The 16,873-nt window shown below is 43.7% G+C and overlaps 1 long non-coding RNA gene across 1 annotated transcript; it reads left to right on the top strand.

The window, feature by feature from the left end:
* The first annotated feature begins 1,160 nt into the window (after positions 1 to 1,160).
* Positions 1,161 to 16,015, top strand: LOC126638717 (uncharacterized). The gene is made up of 3 exons (XR_007628665.1): positions 1,161 to 1,219; positions 2,502 to 2,622; positions 15,954 to 16,015. It is a non-coding gene; the product is annotated as an uncharacterized LOC126638717 (long non-coding RNA).
* Positions 16,016 to 16,873: the final 858 nt, after the last annotated feature.

Below are 16,873 nucleotides of genomic sequence, written 5' to 3' on the forward strand. Positions count from 1 at the left end.
AAAGGGCAATGGGGCTGATTCTGTCAACTGCCTTTGGTTAGAGCTGGTTTTGGTTATTTATGGGGGCCGGGGGAGGCAAGAACTTTCCAGATGGGCGACTCAACCAAATACAACAATGATAAAAATCAATTCAGTTATGTGAAGAGAAAAGAATGCCTGTGCTAAAGGGCCTGCATGAGGCACATGCTTTTCTGTGCTGAAACATCCCTCAGCACAATGCTGTTCGTGATATCCCACCCCATGTTGTCTCATCCCTGCGCATTGCACGGACACCTCTGTGTCTGCTGAAATGTGCCCTTTGCTGGGGGGATTCTGGCTTGATTTAATGGTACCTACCTAATGAGACCTCACAAACTGAGTACCTTGTGCAAGTGAGAAGATAGCTAAGAGTCAGGACTGAATGGGGGAAATGAGATATCTGGTAATACAGGAAATTTGGTGGAGGGGGTTTGGAGGACTGCGAACAGCCTTTGTATTAGTGCACTGTTGGGTTTCCTATGTTAATGAAATTTTGGATGGGTTCTTAATATAGCCATAGAATTAGCTAATACAATATCCTCATCTTCTGAGTGCTGATCTTTATTTTTGGAACTATCCTCTGGTGGAAAACCTCCAGTACTGTCATGGAAAGGAGATGTAAAAAATTGTCCCTTGGGTAATTCCTTTTTTCTACTGAATTCTCTTGTACTTCATAGAATAGTAGAATGGTTTGGGTTGGAGGGGACCTTAAAGATCATCTAGTCCCAACTTCCCTGCTGTGGACAAGGATACCTTCCAGTAGACAAGGTTGCTCAGAGCCCTAACCAACCTGGTCTTGGGCTCTTTTAGCCTGGTATTTGCACTCCTTGGCCTCACCTGTTGATCAATATGTGTTTATGCTGTTGAAAAGGTGGTGAGGCTCAGCCTACTGAAGTTGCTCTTTATCACTGTGCAGAGAACTGCAACTCTGTAGGTAAGTGTAATTAAATTGGGGTAATTAGTCTGTCTTATCTATCAAACAGAGCCTTATTGAGTTTGGTTTCTTTATTTAGGTCAAATTCTACACCTGTGTGAGTGGTCCCACCATTGGGTTGCCTTTTCACAGTCCACTGTCTTGAGTTACCCCAGCCCTGGCCACAGTCATCAGTCAACTTAGATGCTTCCTCCTCTCTGCTCCATACCCACAAATGGGCCCTGCTTGCAGCACTTCAGCAATTCAGCAGGAAAGGACCAGGATGAGGTGAGTGATTTGTTTGCTTCTCAGACGGCAGGACCCTTGTTTCTTGTTAAAGGCCCATGAGATAAGAGATGCCATTGATGTTTCAAGGTGTTCTTATCTTAGAGGCTTTCACCTGAAACAACACCACTCATCCACACTTACTCTCCAGCTTGGTAGTGAAAATGGAGAATTTTCTTCTGCTATTTCCAGTCTCTGGAATGCCCCTAGACAAAAGAATTTTTCAGACACATAATTTCCTTTTGTGAATCAAATTCTAACCCCTTAATGTTCAGCAAATAATTTGTTCCAAAGGGACTGTGTTGTATGTGATCGTAATTACATTTGGGTTTTAATAATCATAAACACTCCTGTTTTCTAAGAACCAGCTAAACTGATTTCCAAATAATTTAGTTTGAATGGCATGTTTTGTGTTTGTGTAGCATCTTCTCCCTCATACGCACTTCTGAAGAAAAACAAACAATGTATTGAAAAAAAAAAAAGGCAAGTGTGGGAGGAAAAAAACCTTGGAGAACTTTAAAAGACTCTAAACCTGAAAAGGGAGGGTGGGATCAGCTAATTTGTCCCTCTTTTGTATGGTTTATTAAGCCTTTTGTTCTGGAACGCATGGGTTCAGTGGGAAAGCGGTTTTTGATATATAATGTATTTACTTTTGCTAATTAATTAAAGCAGTATTCATATGAAAATGCCGACTGATAATGGCTTTCACAGCAACAACTGTGTTTTTTAAAGTAGCAACTTTTAATTACAAATTGACTGGCAGAAATATATAAACCCAAATATTGTTCCACTGATTTCCTTTTAACTGTGTTACTCTTGCTTGATTTATCGGATTAGGGCTTTTCACACATAGTGCGTACAAGATATTGTTTTTAATGAGAAATTAAAAGATTACCAACAATACCCATAAACCATTAAAAAAAACACAAACTCTAGATGAATGGTAATTAGACAGAATGATTTGAGGCTGATAAATTGAAAGCAATTAATGTATTTGTTTGGGATTCTGAAGATAGCTCTGGGTGTTCCAGAAAGCACTGAAGGGTTCAGATTTGGTGCCAAATTGCATGTGGAGATACCTGCACCACTTCAACTGTCCAGGGCACCAGTGGAGAAGGCACTGACAGGGCTCCCCTGAGCTTTGGGAAGGGGGAGAGGTGAGGAGTTGCATGAAGGGGTTTTGTGGGGAGGGCTGAGGAAATGTATCCGGGCAGGGCTTCCTTGGATCAAACCTTTTCTGTGTTTCACTGTTTTGTGTGACATAATGTAATGAAAAACTTCACAGAACCACAGAATATGCTGAGTTGGAAGGGACTCACAAGGATCACTGAGTCCAACTCTTAGCCCTGCACAGGACCATCCCCAAGAGTCACACCATGTGCCTGAGAGTATCAGAACTCAAGAAGGTAAGAGGGGAGAAGTGCTGAGGAGAAGTACAGTTTCCTCATCTGTGCTGTGGTTTATCAGGGTCACATCTTCTGCTCAACTCGAGCAACCCCGAATCAGTAAGCCTGCATGAGATGCTCTCTTTTGGGAGATGACGAGGTTGCATTTGTTAATGATGGCTTGTAACCCCAGCAAGAGCATCCTGTTTCTATTCTTTCTCTTATTCTTGGCAAAGCAAATGTTTTGGGATTCTGTTTCAGCAAAAGGAAGTACTCTCGGGTGGTGATGCCTTTTGATATTGTTCCTTGTACTTGGGTCTAGAACAGAGCTCACCATGATTTCCCATCTCGGGAGAATTTCTCAGCACAAGAAAAATAGCCAAAATCAAATAATCTCCTAAATTGGGATAGTGATGTCTTTACTCAAAAATCTTAAAACAAAATAACCCTCCCCACCATAAGACCTAAAGCCCCAGGCAACATACGATCTGAACAACCGAAACATCTAATTTCAATTTTTGCTATTTTTATTTCAAGTCTTGGCCAAGTGTAAATTAGAACATTGAAATAAAGAGTCAAGACAAACAAAACCCTGAAACCTTTCACTCATTTTCCCCCAGGTCAGGAGTATTCATCACAATCAGCCCTTTCTTATACACATTTTCTTCATGATAATTCATGATTTCTGATGAGGGGTGGGGTATTTTTCATGGAAAAAAATCTTGACATGGAATTCTGCAAGTAGAATTCCTTCTCCACCATAGGCTTATCTCTCTGTTCCAATCCCTCCTTCAGATATATTACTTCCACAAGGCTTTTCAGTGCTTATCCACTGTAGAAAGAAATGCATTATTTAACAAGGCAGGAGCAAGAGAACAGTGTATGTCCTCGTGTTCAACCATCAGTTACTGGTATCTTGTTCAGGGAAACAGGTTTTCAAAGCAGCTCAAGCACTTAGCAGAGTGGACCCTGATGGGTGCTCAGTTCTTTTGAAAATCTGGTCATTGCATTCTGAGTGAAAGTTGTTGGACTGAACCAGGGTTGTTTTTTGAGGTTTTGCCACCAAAAAAACAAAACAAAACAAAAAGGCGTTCTCTATGGAAACACCGTGGCTTGTCAAATCTAGGGCCCAATTTGCTAACTTGTTGACTGTCTCTGAGGCACACTGAAGTCTTGCAAGCTCTGAAGTTTACACTTGCAGGAGTAGGAGCCCTGTCTTTTCTCCCTTCGACTCCATCCCCTGCAGCACACTGTGGCTCTCGTGGGGTGATTTGTTACAGCTCTCTTCTCTCCTACAGGAGTCGTGGTTGGTTGCAGAGAAAAGTAGGTGTGTTAGCAGGGAGTGTCTTGCTTCCAGGGATGAACTGGACAAGGTTCCACTTCACCCAGCAGCCTTACCCTGGGGAACGTTTCCTGGGTTGTTGCCACTGCTGTGAAGTAGCATCTTGGGCATTGCATTTCAGTATTTTTCATTCCTTATGCACTGGTTCAGCCATCAAATTAACAAATAAGGTTCTTAGAGGAGCCACCTGGGACCTATTGCACAAGCTGGACGCCAGTAAAATCCAGTTGCAAAAGGGAAAAGACCAATAAGGAAACAATAACAGAAAAGCACTGTTAAAAAGGCATATGGGTACAATGTTGCCGGCCCAGTTAACTAACCTGTTATAGTCAGCAGTGCAATAAAATCCCAAGTAATTGCAAATGAAACTTAATGCCTTGTAAAAGAACTCGGCTCCTTTCTTCCGTAGCTGCAGCTTCTTGAACTGAGGGCTGGGTCCAGCAGGAGGTGTATGTGTGCTGCTCAGCCTGAGGAGGCTTGGGGGAAACAGCTGATGAGCTGTGGACAGTGTTAAGGTTATTTGAAATGTTCTGGCTTTTTCAGCCAGCCCAGCCTTCTGCAGGAGGATGTGGAACAGGGCAGCACATGGAGAATTTGACCCTGACCCTGTGCGTGTGGGATCCAGCATGTTCTGGTCTTCCCCGCAGGCGCAGGAATCACTCCAGACTAGTCCAGCCAGGATGCTGCTGAGGTGATGGTTACTTTTTTGCCTCTGTTCTCAAATCCTTGTGTTTCATCATCATCCTGAGTAGAGTAGTGGGCTCAAAAGCCCTGCAAAAGCAAGGCAGAGAAGCCCTCCTACCTTTACCCGTTTGTGTATTTCTTCTGGGCTTTGATCCAGACTTTTTCCTGAAATTTTTATATCACATGATTCTTGCCTGGCAAACCCCATTTGTTTGGGGGAAATAGATTCGTGATTTTCATCTCTGTTACAGGTTTTGAATAGTGACGGTTTCTTTAAGTCATAGGGCTAAATCCTGATTGCTTTTCCCCAACTCTCAAGTCAAAGGTGAGGGGATTTGCAGCTACCAGTCTTTTCCAGTGAGGATAGTGATATTTTTTTTATTGTTTAGTGCCTGATCTTTGGGAATTAAATAACTACTTGAAAATTTTAGCTTCATTTCAAAAGCATATTTCTAGTCCTTTTGTTTATGTGAACTCCACAATGCACACCCAAGCCCCCAGTAATTTGAAAGTGTGACTTAGTTATGCCTAAAAGACTCAGGATCCAGAAGGCAGAGAAAAACAACCCATAACTGATTGTTATTAAAAACAAACACCACTACCCTCTACCCAAACTGATGGTATTTGAATTCCTGGGTTTGCACTGCTGATTTGGGGCCAAAGGAACTGAAGGCAGGTAGAAGCCTGACTTGCATCAGAACAGGACTTGCAAGAACCCAGCAGTTTGCTTGAAAACGGCCTGAGCCTGTTAAGCCTCGTGTTCAAGTGCCTGCAAAATGGTGTGAGCAAGGTCTGAGTGAGTGCCATGGAGGGAAATACCAACCCTTAGAGAAAATCCTTCCTGCTTCCACACATAAACCCTCATTTTTCAGGAGAGAAGTATCACTCCTGCAGGGGATATCTCCTCCTTCTCCTTTACTAATCAGGTTTTTATTACATTGAAATGCTTTTTTTCTCCACATGATAAACTGTAGTTGGTAAATAAAACTATGAATGGTCCTTTTAAGTTCAAATTATGGTTCTAACTGCCCACACTAGTGAAAAATGTGCAGTGTCCTTCTTTCCCGGCATGAGCTGGCAGAAGTCATGGGGTGCACTCTGAGAAATAACCCCCGCTTTCTTTATTGTTGTTTTTTCCTTCCTCTGATGGCATGAGTCAGGGGCACTGTCCGTCTCTGGACCGACAGCGTCTCCATTTCAGCAGTTAATCTGCCTATTTCATTGTTTGGCTGAGCTGTGGTATGCTCTAAGGTTTATCTTCATTCTCTATAGTTGACAATAAAGGGGCAAATTTCTGAAATTCTAGCAGGATTTCTAGAGGAACTTCCTTCCCCCTTTTCCCCCCTCAAAAGGAAGCAACCTCCTGCAAGCACACCAGCCCATTTCTTTTCTTGCAGTGTTAGGGCTGGCATCTTTTGTTAGCCTTCCTGAATAACCATGGGTTTGACTTGGCTTCTTGCAAGGTCCTTGCTGAAATTGGTCCAACACTTTTTCCTCACATCCACCCACGCATGTGAATTCCTCAGTGTCATAAGTTGGTTGGGATCCATGGAAGTCATGGCATCTCTTCGTCTTTACCCCTTCATTCACGCCTGCTAAAAACTGTGTGGCATTTGACATGGAGGCAAATGTGAATATATATACAAGGTGGGGATAAGGAACTAAGAGAGGAGTACAGTGAAGGCACAGTCTGTGGAGTCTATTAGGCCATTTCAGTAATGAAATGCAAGACTGTGCCTTAAAGCTGGATGCGAAGTCTGGAGAGCCAATGGAGATGTTTGTGTTTAAGTCACTAAACTCTGGATCAGTCCCTTCAAAACCAACAAGGAATATGGTCCTAATCAGATGATACCACTGTGGCAAAAGATAGGGCTTAGCATCTAAGCAGGACCCTATATAAGACCTTGGGTCTTTCAGAAGTGCTCATTAGGAAAGGGAAGATTCTATACTCAGGGATGACTACAGCAGAGACCAGTGTATTTTCAAATCTGGTTCCAGTCTGTAGGTGTTGAATGCATGAAAGTCTATTTCTGAACAAATTTTTAAAGACTACCTCCCCTTCCATGTCAAAACTGAATTATGCAAGGTGTTCTGTTCCTTCCACTTTTAAGGCTACACATACACACAGTCAAGGAGGATCATTGTTGGGAAATTAAAAAGAAAAATTAAGATAAAAAAAAGTTTGGATGTTTAGATCAAGGATATGGACATTTGAGATTATTTTAGCAGCAGGGCAGCCAGCAGTTTCACCACTAGATCTTGGTTTGAACTCTGAAACCCCAGCAAAGCTGGGGTATGTGATCCCAAGACTGGGGTTGTCTAAACACGGAAATCACTCAGAACTCAAGTCAGCAAAAATGTATGTAAAGGCACTGAATAAATGTAGTGGTCATGGGTAGCTAATCTTCCCACTCAGAGCTCTGGTGCTCTCAGTACGCAGCCATTATCATCTAAAATACTACCTGTCCCACTGCAGTCTGGATTTGGTCTCCTTACCTTTGGATAAGACGTAAGGAATATAAAACAAAATACGTGCACAAAACCCCTGTGTTTCCTTTGCAAAATCAGGCTGTGCACATAGCTAATTCTTTTCATGTTAATCTACACTTACAACCTGATAACAAGCTAGAGCTTTCTTCTAACCAGGCTTGATTAAATTTGGAAGATTTCTTCCCAACAGGAGAAGCCCTTTCTGCTTTCATGCAGTAAACATGATTTTGTGCTTTCTGTATTTCCCTTTTTTATTTTTATTTCAGGAATTCTTCCCCCTCCCCCCCCCATTATTATTATTATGAATAAGCTAGTTTTAAATCAATTTCAACAGCTGGAATTAATTTTCCTGTTACTGACTCTTCACTTGGGCCTGTCACAGAGCGGGAGGCTTTCTATTAGCATAAACATAACTGAAAGCTCTGGAATTTGCATTAATGTACTTTTAACAAGTTGACAGTCTTTTGGCACACGCTCCTGAGATCTGAGAAGCAAGGGAAAAAAAGACTGTATTATACCTTACACTGGCCGGATTGTAAGAAGCTGTCAGGTAAAACCTCAGGTTTCTTTTTCTACTACAAAAATATGGGACAAAATATCCACTCATAAGCAGGTGCATATATCTGACAGTTTTGCAAAGTCCTAGCCTCCTAGCCCCTGAAAGAGCATGCTCCCAACCTGAGAACAAGCTGTTTTATTGTTATTTAATGGATGTGGGACTCGCACGAGGGATAGAGGTGCTGAGCAAGATATTTTACAAAGTTTTTAAAGGGTCTCAGGAAGTGCATGTTTTGGTGACTGGACCCTTTGAAAAGTGATCCAAACTCTGCTAATTAATTTGGTCGCTGTGTCAAATAAAGAGCTGGTCCTGCAAGCTCCTTATTACCACAGGGTAGGAATTCAAGAGGATTCAGCATGGCAGTTTGGCCAGCAGATGACAAAATCATGAGGGAAGACCTGAAGACTGAGGTGATTGTTTTCTACACCTCTGTTTAAACCAAAGAAAGGGCCTTTCCATTTTCTTCCAGTTCCTGCATAGCAAGTGAATTGTGGCTAAACTTGGCCTTCATTAGCCATAGGACCAGAAACCAGTTTGTGGATAAACAGAAACTGATACATCACAGAATCACTTAGGTTGGAAAAGATCTTTAAGTTCACGGAGTCCAATCTTTGACGATCACCACCTTGCCAACTAGACCAGAGCACTGAGTGCCAAGTGACGTGGCTGTAGCAGCAAGGCCTGAAAGGAGGATGATTATTGTGAAAGCTGGGGTTGGTGACATTTGGCTGAACTGTGTGTAGAAGTAACTGGGCTACTACTGGGTTGGTGTGGGCAACCACTTGGCTGGTCTGTGCACCACTGGCTGCATGAATGGACTCTGTCATGGCTGGAAACTAACAGTTAACTGAGTCCTTGCACTGCAGGCTTTGAATGTACGGATAGGAAGCCTTTGAGTAGTTCTTGGCCTCTCAGCTATGTAGATGTTCTGCCTGTACATCAGTGGGGTTGATGTGTACTTTTAAAGAATGCAGTATGTTTTCACCAATTACTTAGGATAAATGTGTTACAGTATTTGCAAAAACCATACAAGCCAACATCAAATTTGTATGTGGATATGTTTCCAGTTATACTAGAAAAGTAGGCAGGAGCAAATACTTGGGCTGCAGATCAGAGTCATATCAGTTGCCATGGGAATAAAAGGAATACTGAGAATTGAGGGAATCCTTTAAACTACAGTATTTTTTAAATTGAGTTCTTATTTGACTGTTTATTTAGGCCCTACATTAAGACAAAAATGTGTGTTTAGCCAGCTCCTCCTGCTGGACCTGAAGCAACTATTAGAGCTTATTTCCATAGAGATATTGCTGATCCTGGCCCCAGAACAGAGAAGAAGGAGGGCTGGGAGAGCTGCTGTGCTTAGTGGCACTGGGCTCACTCTGCGGCCGAGGGCTGGAGCAGCCCCCTTGCAGTTTGGCAAATAGAGGCCAACTTTATGCTTACATGGTAACATTGCTGCCAGTGGTTTGGCAAGGCTGCAGTATTTGTCTGCTCCAGGCTCTGTTCCTGGGTTTGTCTCTTGAATTCAAAGAGACCAAAGTGGTACCCCTTTGGTCTGGAAATTAAGACTCGATCTGGCCGGCACGGGAGTGATATGACGCTGCTTACAGTATGGGAACCGTCTCACTGCTGGGAAAAGTCACTGAAAGGTCTGCTGGTTAATTAGCAGGGGGATTGTAAATAGCTAAGACCTGACTGAATTCCTCTGTCAGCTCAGGACAGGATCCTCCTGCCACTCCTCTTCCTGCCTCTTCACTCTTTGACCACAGTCGGTTATTCTGGAGATAACTTTTCCTCTCACAACTGCTGTTCCAGTCACTGCCATGGTTCACTGTGGCTGTTATTTGTTGCCTGTAGGAAAGAAGAAACTCAGTGCCATGACAGAGCAGTATTCCCTCAGTTGCCTTCACATCCTTTGTAGCTTTTCCTTTTTCCAGGGATGCTGGCTGAGAGCAGAGGCAGCCTCTCCAGCACCACTTGACTCAGTCTCTTGCTTCAACTGATGGAAGGCACTTGAGATACATCTGCTTAGCTGTGGCTGAATCACATAACTTTTCCTGAGCTAATGCACCTGTGTACTCTGGCTTCATGGAGCTCGGTACAGGTTCCTCATCCAACCAACAACCACACATCTGTACACAGCCTCTGGCAGACTGGATGGTATAGAGATACCTTGGTGATGTCTTCAGTTGCTGATGCAGGGACAGATCAGTGGAGTCGGTAATGGGATGCTTCTTCACCCAAGCCTCCAGACCCCAAGATCATAAAGCCAAGAAGCCTTCTAAAAGGTTTATCTCTTTTTTCTTAAGCCACTTCAAAAATCCTCTGGAGGAAATCCGTGTTGGTAATAAGCAGTGCACCCAGGCTGAAAATTCATCAGACCATCACCTAACAACTGTGTGTCCTGCTTTGATAAAAAGATATTTCTCATCCTTCACATAAAGATTTTTTTCCCTGTGTCCTAACACAATCCCTTTCAATTGCATTGGGTGCAGATATTGTCCCAAATGCAGTCTAATGGTAAGTTGGAAGCAAGGGTCAGCAACTGTCTTGTGGAGAGAACAGCTATCCCGAGCTGAGGGCCCAGTGCCTACACCAGCACTGACCTCATCAGCTTCAACAGAGAGCGTTGTGTGAGCCAGCGCTGACAGCATCACGGTCAGAGTTCAAGTGTGTGAGTGGTGGGCAGAGAAGCTCTGGGCTGGGAGGACTTTGCAGTCATGGGAAGAAGACTGTGGGAGAGGAAAAGGGAAGAGTAGTTTGGTTTAGAGATACTGTCCGTAGTGGTGGTTCACTGGGCTAATCGGATCTTGGTGGCATTTTCCCTCCGGTATCTGCTCTGGGCGTCTGTCACTGTTTTTGAGAATTTATCTTTCTCATCAGAGCTTGGGTTTTTTGTTGTTTTGTTTTGTTCCCCCCTCCCCCCCCACTCTTCATTCAGTGCCTGTTAGAGGAAGATCTTTGAAAACAAAATGTCCTTTTCTTTGGATCTCTGTTCAGTAGGTCTGAGCTGTGATAAAGTTTTTTCTCATGTTGACTGCCAAGGAACATGGGTGCCCCATGAGCAGTGACCAGCCAGGCCTATCTACAGCCTCTGCTGAATTCTTTGGCAGAAGTTCTCAGCTACCCCATCTCTAAATAGTATTTCAGGGCCATGAAGCAAAGGCAGCTGGATGGCCTTTTTTTGTTGAAGCTCTAGGGCATAGATCCTGTGGGCGAGGGTCTGGAGTTGTTCCTTAAGTCACTCTGTTTGAGACAGATGTGAGAAATGTCAGACTGTGATTTAAATGGGAAGCAATGGAGAGGAGCACTGTCTCACCTAGTGTGTCCTCGTCTTTATCCTCCCACAGAAAAAGCCTAATGACAAATAGCCAGGAAGTTTTTATTATAGCTTAAGTTCTGGTACTGTTACTGGAGAGTTTTGAGCAACTGTTGTGGAACTCCACTCTGTCCTGTACAGATTGAGGTGAAGCCATGGGCTAAGTTGAGCTCATGATGACCGGTGTGCCAAACCTCCAAAACTGGAAGCATGGAAGAAAGGGTTCAAGTATTAGATATTATCATCTGGCAGCTGAAACCTCCCCTCCAACCCCCATTATATATGTTAAGCTGAGGACAGCATGAGAGGGGGAAATGTCTGATAAAAGAACTTTAACTGTGCAAAGCTCCTTCAGTGAGACTTCTCAGTAAACATCATCTGCTGTGAATACAACCTTGCATGATTACAGGCAGACATTCGTGTTGATTATGTGTGTTTTCTGGAGGGAAGATTTTTTTAATAGGAAAATGGAGATATTTGCACAAGAGGTTAGCATTCGTTTCATGTAATTATTGAATATATGTTTCAGAGAAGTGCTTAGGTCATAGTAGGGCTTCACTGAACAAGATACAGAATATGCCTGGGGAGATAGGCCTTGCTGCAAATAACCTGAGACAGTCATAGCCAGGGCAGACAGCTGGGCAGAGGGAGGGTGAGCACGAGGGGTAAGGTGACCTGCTCAGGACTGCATGCAAGAAGGTAGGAACAAAGCTGGTCCAGGCTGCAGGTCTTCTAGCTCTGCCCAGTCCTTACACACTGCTGTCACCCCAGGCTTATGTGGGCAAATGACAAGTAAGAATAGCCCTGTAAACTAGCAGTGATATTGATATTTGTGCCATCTTTCTCATGATGTCTGGCCTTAGACCTTGAGCTTCTGAGGAGAGAGGTGCTGGTGGTCTTGAGAATAAAGTATGATGATAATTGTGTACCTTTTCTGCCATTGGAATGTCACACACAATAAGAAAATAGTTCTTGTTTAAGAAATATCAAAGCTCAGAGTGGTCTCAAAAGCATGTATATTAGGTTATAGTTCTGTATAAATCAACATATTTGCTTGTAGAAACTTGAAAACTTGAGATGAGGCAATGAAAGGAGATCAGATACAATAGCAAGTGGAGATAGATGCTGTTCTGACCTTGTTTAGGATACTTGAGGATTTGAGTGTAAAAATCAGAATCCTACTTCTCTGGAGCTGATGTTTTCTGCATTTTAATTTTTAACATCTTGAATATGGGTAATGTCAGGACTTGAGTGTTATAACTATGGCCATCATAACAGCATCTCAAATGGGGCTAGTATGGGATCAACCCCAACCTGTTGTTTACAGCTTCTGACCTGTAAGGAGTTTAGCCATTGTTTCTGGGCACTAAAATGTAGAAAGGTCAATTGGCAGATGTGACCCACTATCATGGAGTGACACGTTTGATGCCTGTGTTCTTGCTGTGTAACACCATAACCCCAAAGGCTCACATGGAGTTGGCAGTACGCCACAACCAAGAGTGCTCTCCCATCTCAGGGTGAGCACTTCTCCCTGACACAGCTGGCACTGGCAGCAGGACCCCACATTGAGCTCTGGGTGCAAGGCCAGAAGGACTCCAAGTTAACGTGGCCTCAAGGAAACCTGTCCTTGACCTCCCTTTCATTGTCATCACACAGAACTTCAGAAGCTTTCTGTGATACTGGGATGGACATTTGTTACGGTTATCACAACGGTAAAACTGTCATGGGTAAAAACATCCCATTGTCCAGAAGTACAAGACAATAGCATGGGCAAAAGGGCCCATCCTCCTCACCCCCCTTCCCCTCACAACTCCTCCACACTCAGGAAGTGGCAAGGCTGTACCCTGTGGCCAAAAACAAGGCAGAAGAACTCTAGTGAAAAAGGGAGTTAGAGCTGATTGGTAAGCCAGGCATGGGTGCTGAACATCTCTCAAGAGATAAGTCTCTGACGCTTGATTCTTTTCAGTCCTTTTGGAGACCGTGATAAGGAGGTGGCAGTTGCTTTGTCGGGGTTGCTCTCGCTCTTTGTGCAGCATGTTCAGTCACTGAACTTGTTCAGATAAGACAAACATCTAAACTCCATTTCCGGAGACACATACCAGTCTTTGCACTCAGGATGGTTATACCAGGGTGGGCTGCTAGAGGCAGGGCTGATGTTGAATGTCTGTAGTAAAGATGCTCCCATTGTAGCTGGTGGTTCCGTGTCTCCTTTGCTTCCATGGAGCTCCAAAACTGGAGCCCAGACTTTCCAAACTGTCCAAAGATCTGGGGTATTTAGCAAAAGTGGCCCCAAGCATCCCAGCAGTGGAGGGTCAAGTACTTCTGAAAAACTCACCAAAATGCAGTGTGCTTTGGGCTGAATAAAGCTGGGCCCTCCCAAAGTCTGGCTGCATCCAGACAGGTGTGTATCCCCTCTGCAGGATTTGCGAGTCATCAGCCATCAGAAGAAAACTTGTTGCAGCTAGTGAGTGCTACGGTCACTGCTGAAAGGCAGCCACAAGGGAATAGATATTTGATTGATTAAAGTGAACAATGTCTGGACAATTGTTTAGGACAGACAGTGAAGGAAGTCTCCAGAGAATTCTGTAAGGTGTTAGGACATGATAAATACCTGAGGTAGAAATCAGTCCAGGTGTTACTTGTCACCCGTGCTGCAAGAAGTGCTGGGGCAGCTCCAGTAACTGTAATTGGCTGGAGTTCCTTTCTAAACTCTCACACTGAGTAAGAGGCTTACTTTAGGGACCAGTCCTAACCAGAAAGAAGAGGCACTCTATATTCTGTTACCCTAATTTTTTCAGTTTCTGTGTTTTCTCTAGATGCCTCCCAAATAACTACTCATCTTGATTTTGCCTGTGAGCTTTGAGAAGTCTTTTCCTGAGTTGGTATCAGCAGATACACTTAAAGTGGCTAGAGCTGTCCCTGCAGAAGCAGCAGACTCAGAGCAGTCATGCTGCCTGGGCAGTGAGGGTTATGGGAAGCTATATTTTCTATTTTGAGACTTAACATGAAAAGGTTGAGATATAGTTTGTGTAGAGACTTCTGGGTTCCTTTGGAGGCATTGTAATATGTCTGAACACATTTTGCTTGTATGATTTGTGGCATCTCCTAATCTGGCAGGAAGCAATCAAGCTTTTGCCTTCTCCTGGCCATCTAGGGAAATAAATACATCTAACAAACCTTCACACCTTAAACAGGCTCAATTCCACAGCAAGGAGCTGATTCCTCAAGTTGAACAGTGGCAACCTGAAAAGTGCTTGTCTTGTTCTCCTGGCCTGGGATGAAACGTGTCTTTGCTGCATGCTACCCACCTAGAGCAACCTTCTGAGGTCCCTTCATCCCATAAAAGCTCCATTTCATAATTCATTATGTTAGTCTGTAGCTCTGTCTCAACCTGATGGGAGGTTGGTTCAGTTAACCTTGGACAGATGAGAATATATGTTGATATTGGAAAGAAGAGACTGCAGGGAGAAAATGGTATTGTGTGACTTTTCTGCCCTCGTTTTTGAGGACATTCCTCATGAAACTGCCATCTTACACAGGATCTTTCTCGTGTGTTGGATTCTTCTTTACAGGTCACTCAGAAGCACTGTGTGATGGTGTGGATTTCCCAGCTTTTCCCAGGCTGTTTTCTCCAGGGGCTGGGAGCAGTTGTGGCAAGCAGTGACCTAGTCTTGGTCCAGGACCAAGTGAATTCATGACCTCATGCTTCTCAGTTTTCCCCTGTGTTCTGCTGATAAGCTGTGGAAACTGGAATAACACACTCTGTCTGCAAGCAAAACCACTGAGTCCTACTGTCCTACTCCTGGGTGGAAATGCTTTTCCTGCTTGATCAGATCATGTCTGTCCATGTCTGAGCTAGGATGCACCTGCTGTGCACCTATTCCACCCAGGCTCCAGTCCATTCTGGTCTCCTTCTCTTCCCTCAAGCTTTAATTCCATCCTTGCTCCTCCCATACCCAGACCAGCTGCCTGCCCTGATGGAAAGGCCGCCTGTGCCCTTCTTGGGGAAGGCAGCTGCCTGCATCAGGGAACTCCAAGAGCTGCCCAAGCCCTGAGCAGTGAAACTTTGTTGTTTCAAAGTCACATTGACCTGAGTGCTGCAGCAAATGTGTACAGCGTCTGCTGCCGCTGTTTCGCATGAGGGAGCTGCAGTCAAATATTAAAAAGGCAGCAAGAGCATTAAATTATTCGGCAATGGAACATTGTCATTCCTCCATAAAACTATTTTGACCTGTAGTTTTCTATGGAGTCTATTGCTCTTAAATGTGCAGTGAGAAAGGAAATTAAAAATTAATCTTTATTTCCATCTCAGAAGAAAACCTTAATTCTCTGCATTGAAATTATACTCGTAATCCAGGGTAATAAATTATCGTTTTTAATTGCAGCTAGTCACAGCCAATCAAAAGGGAACGTCTCTCTCTCTCTCCCCCTCTCTCTCTCTCTCTTGCTTGCTTTAACTTTACTGTACAGAAGAACTCATGGAGTGCTGGAAAAAATTCATGTATATTTACCCAGGCTCTAACATTGAGTAGAATAAAGCTCAGGACATAATACAACATCCAGGTTCTGCTCTTACCTGGCACCCTTGAGCCGGTGACCTGAAAATACCATATGGACACCAGTTGCACCACGCACACAGGCATGGGGAAATGGGTAAATTATACCATTTCCACGTGGGGAAGGTGTGGTGTATCATCTTGTTCAAGGTTATGTAGTGAGTCAGTGTTGAACCAGGAAGCTGGTTCACCTGCTTTTGACTAAGAGACAAAAGCACCCTTCCAAGCAGGGAATAGGAGCCAGGATGCCCTGCTCTGGCCCAGTGACTAACTTGGCTGACCTTCAGGCATTTCAGCCCTGACGTCAGACCTTTTCTAACAGAAAGGACAGCTGGTTAAAACAGATACTTCTTTATGCTTGTTGTCTGTTGCAAGTAACCTCTGTGTTCTCTCACATTACAGTATGTTGCAGATGAGTGAAGTGTTTCTTGGGATTTGACGTTGCTGTACTGCATATGATGAAAACTACCTTGCAAATGGGCTCACTGAGGTATGGCATGCTTTAGCACAGCCAAGGAGTTGTCTCTGTTCCCAAATAACTGATGCTCTGCGTGTGCCAGCCCTTTCCATTGCTATCCCACGATGTCTGGCTGAGTGCTTGCATACTCACCATACTGCTCATCCTGCCTAGCTGTCACCTCACTGCTTGTATAATGGCTCTTAGCCAGGGGTTGTTGTCTCTAGGAGCAGACCTGTAAGGTGTTCAAATGCCTATGCAGTGAAGGTACCTGAAATGTTTACATAGCACCATTCTCTAGGCAACCCAGCCTTGGTGGTTTTTCGTTTTTACCCTATTCTGGAGCATTTAAACATGAGTCAAAACTGCATAGTTTTTTTCCTATTTCATTGTTTTCTCTCCTACACCAGTTCCTCACAATCCTTTGTACTTTTTTTATTCTATCTTTATTTCCCACTTTCTTTCTTAGTTTTGTACAAATAAAGCACTGGTAAAAAAATTGTTGAGTCTCTTCTCCTAGATCATGGAACTGAAGAATAGCCCACTTGTACTGCAGCTGAGGTACGTAACACAGTTTCTTGTGCCTTATGAAAGTGATTCCTAAATTTTGAATGAGATGACTTCGTGATGTAGAAAGCAGAGGCTGCCAGTTTACTCACCCAAAGCCTCTGCTTCCCAAAAGGGAGCAATCAGGGAGAACAGGAGAACACCCAATGGACTATGTGTATACAGACAAGGCTCCTTCTGGAAATTAAGTGGTTTATCTAAAGTTATCAGATTGCTGACTGCTCTTTAAAAGAGGTACCTCAGGGCTGGGGAGAGAACTGCAGTTCTATTTGTCAAATCCTAAGGAAGAATGATCCTG

The sequence above is a fragment of the Myiozetetes cayanensis genome, unplaced genomic scaffold (genome assembly GCF_022539395.1).
Source record: "Myiozetetes cayanensis isolate MyiCay16 unplaced genomic scaffold, myiCay2020 scf18, whole genome shotgun sequence".
In the NCBI taxonomy this organism is placed as follows: domain Eukaryota; kingdom Metazoa; phylum Chordata; class Aves; order Passeriformes; family Tyrannidae; genus Myiozetetes; species Myiozetetes cayanensis.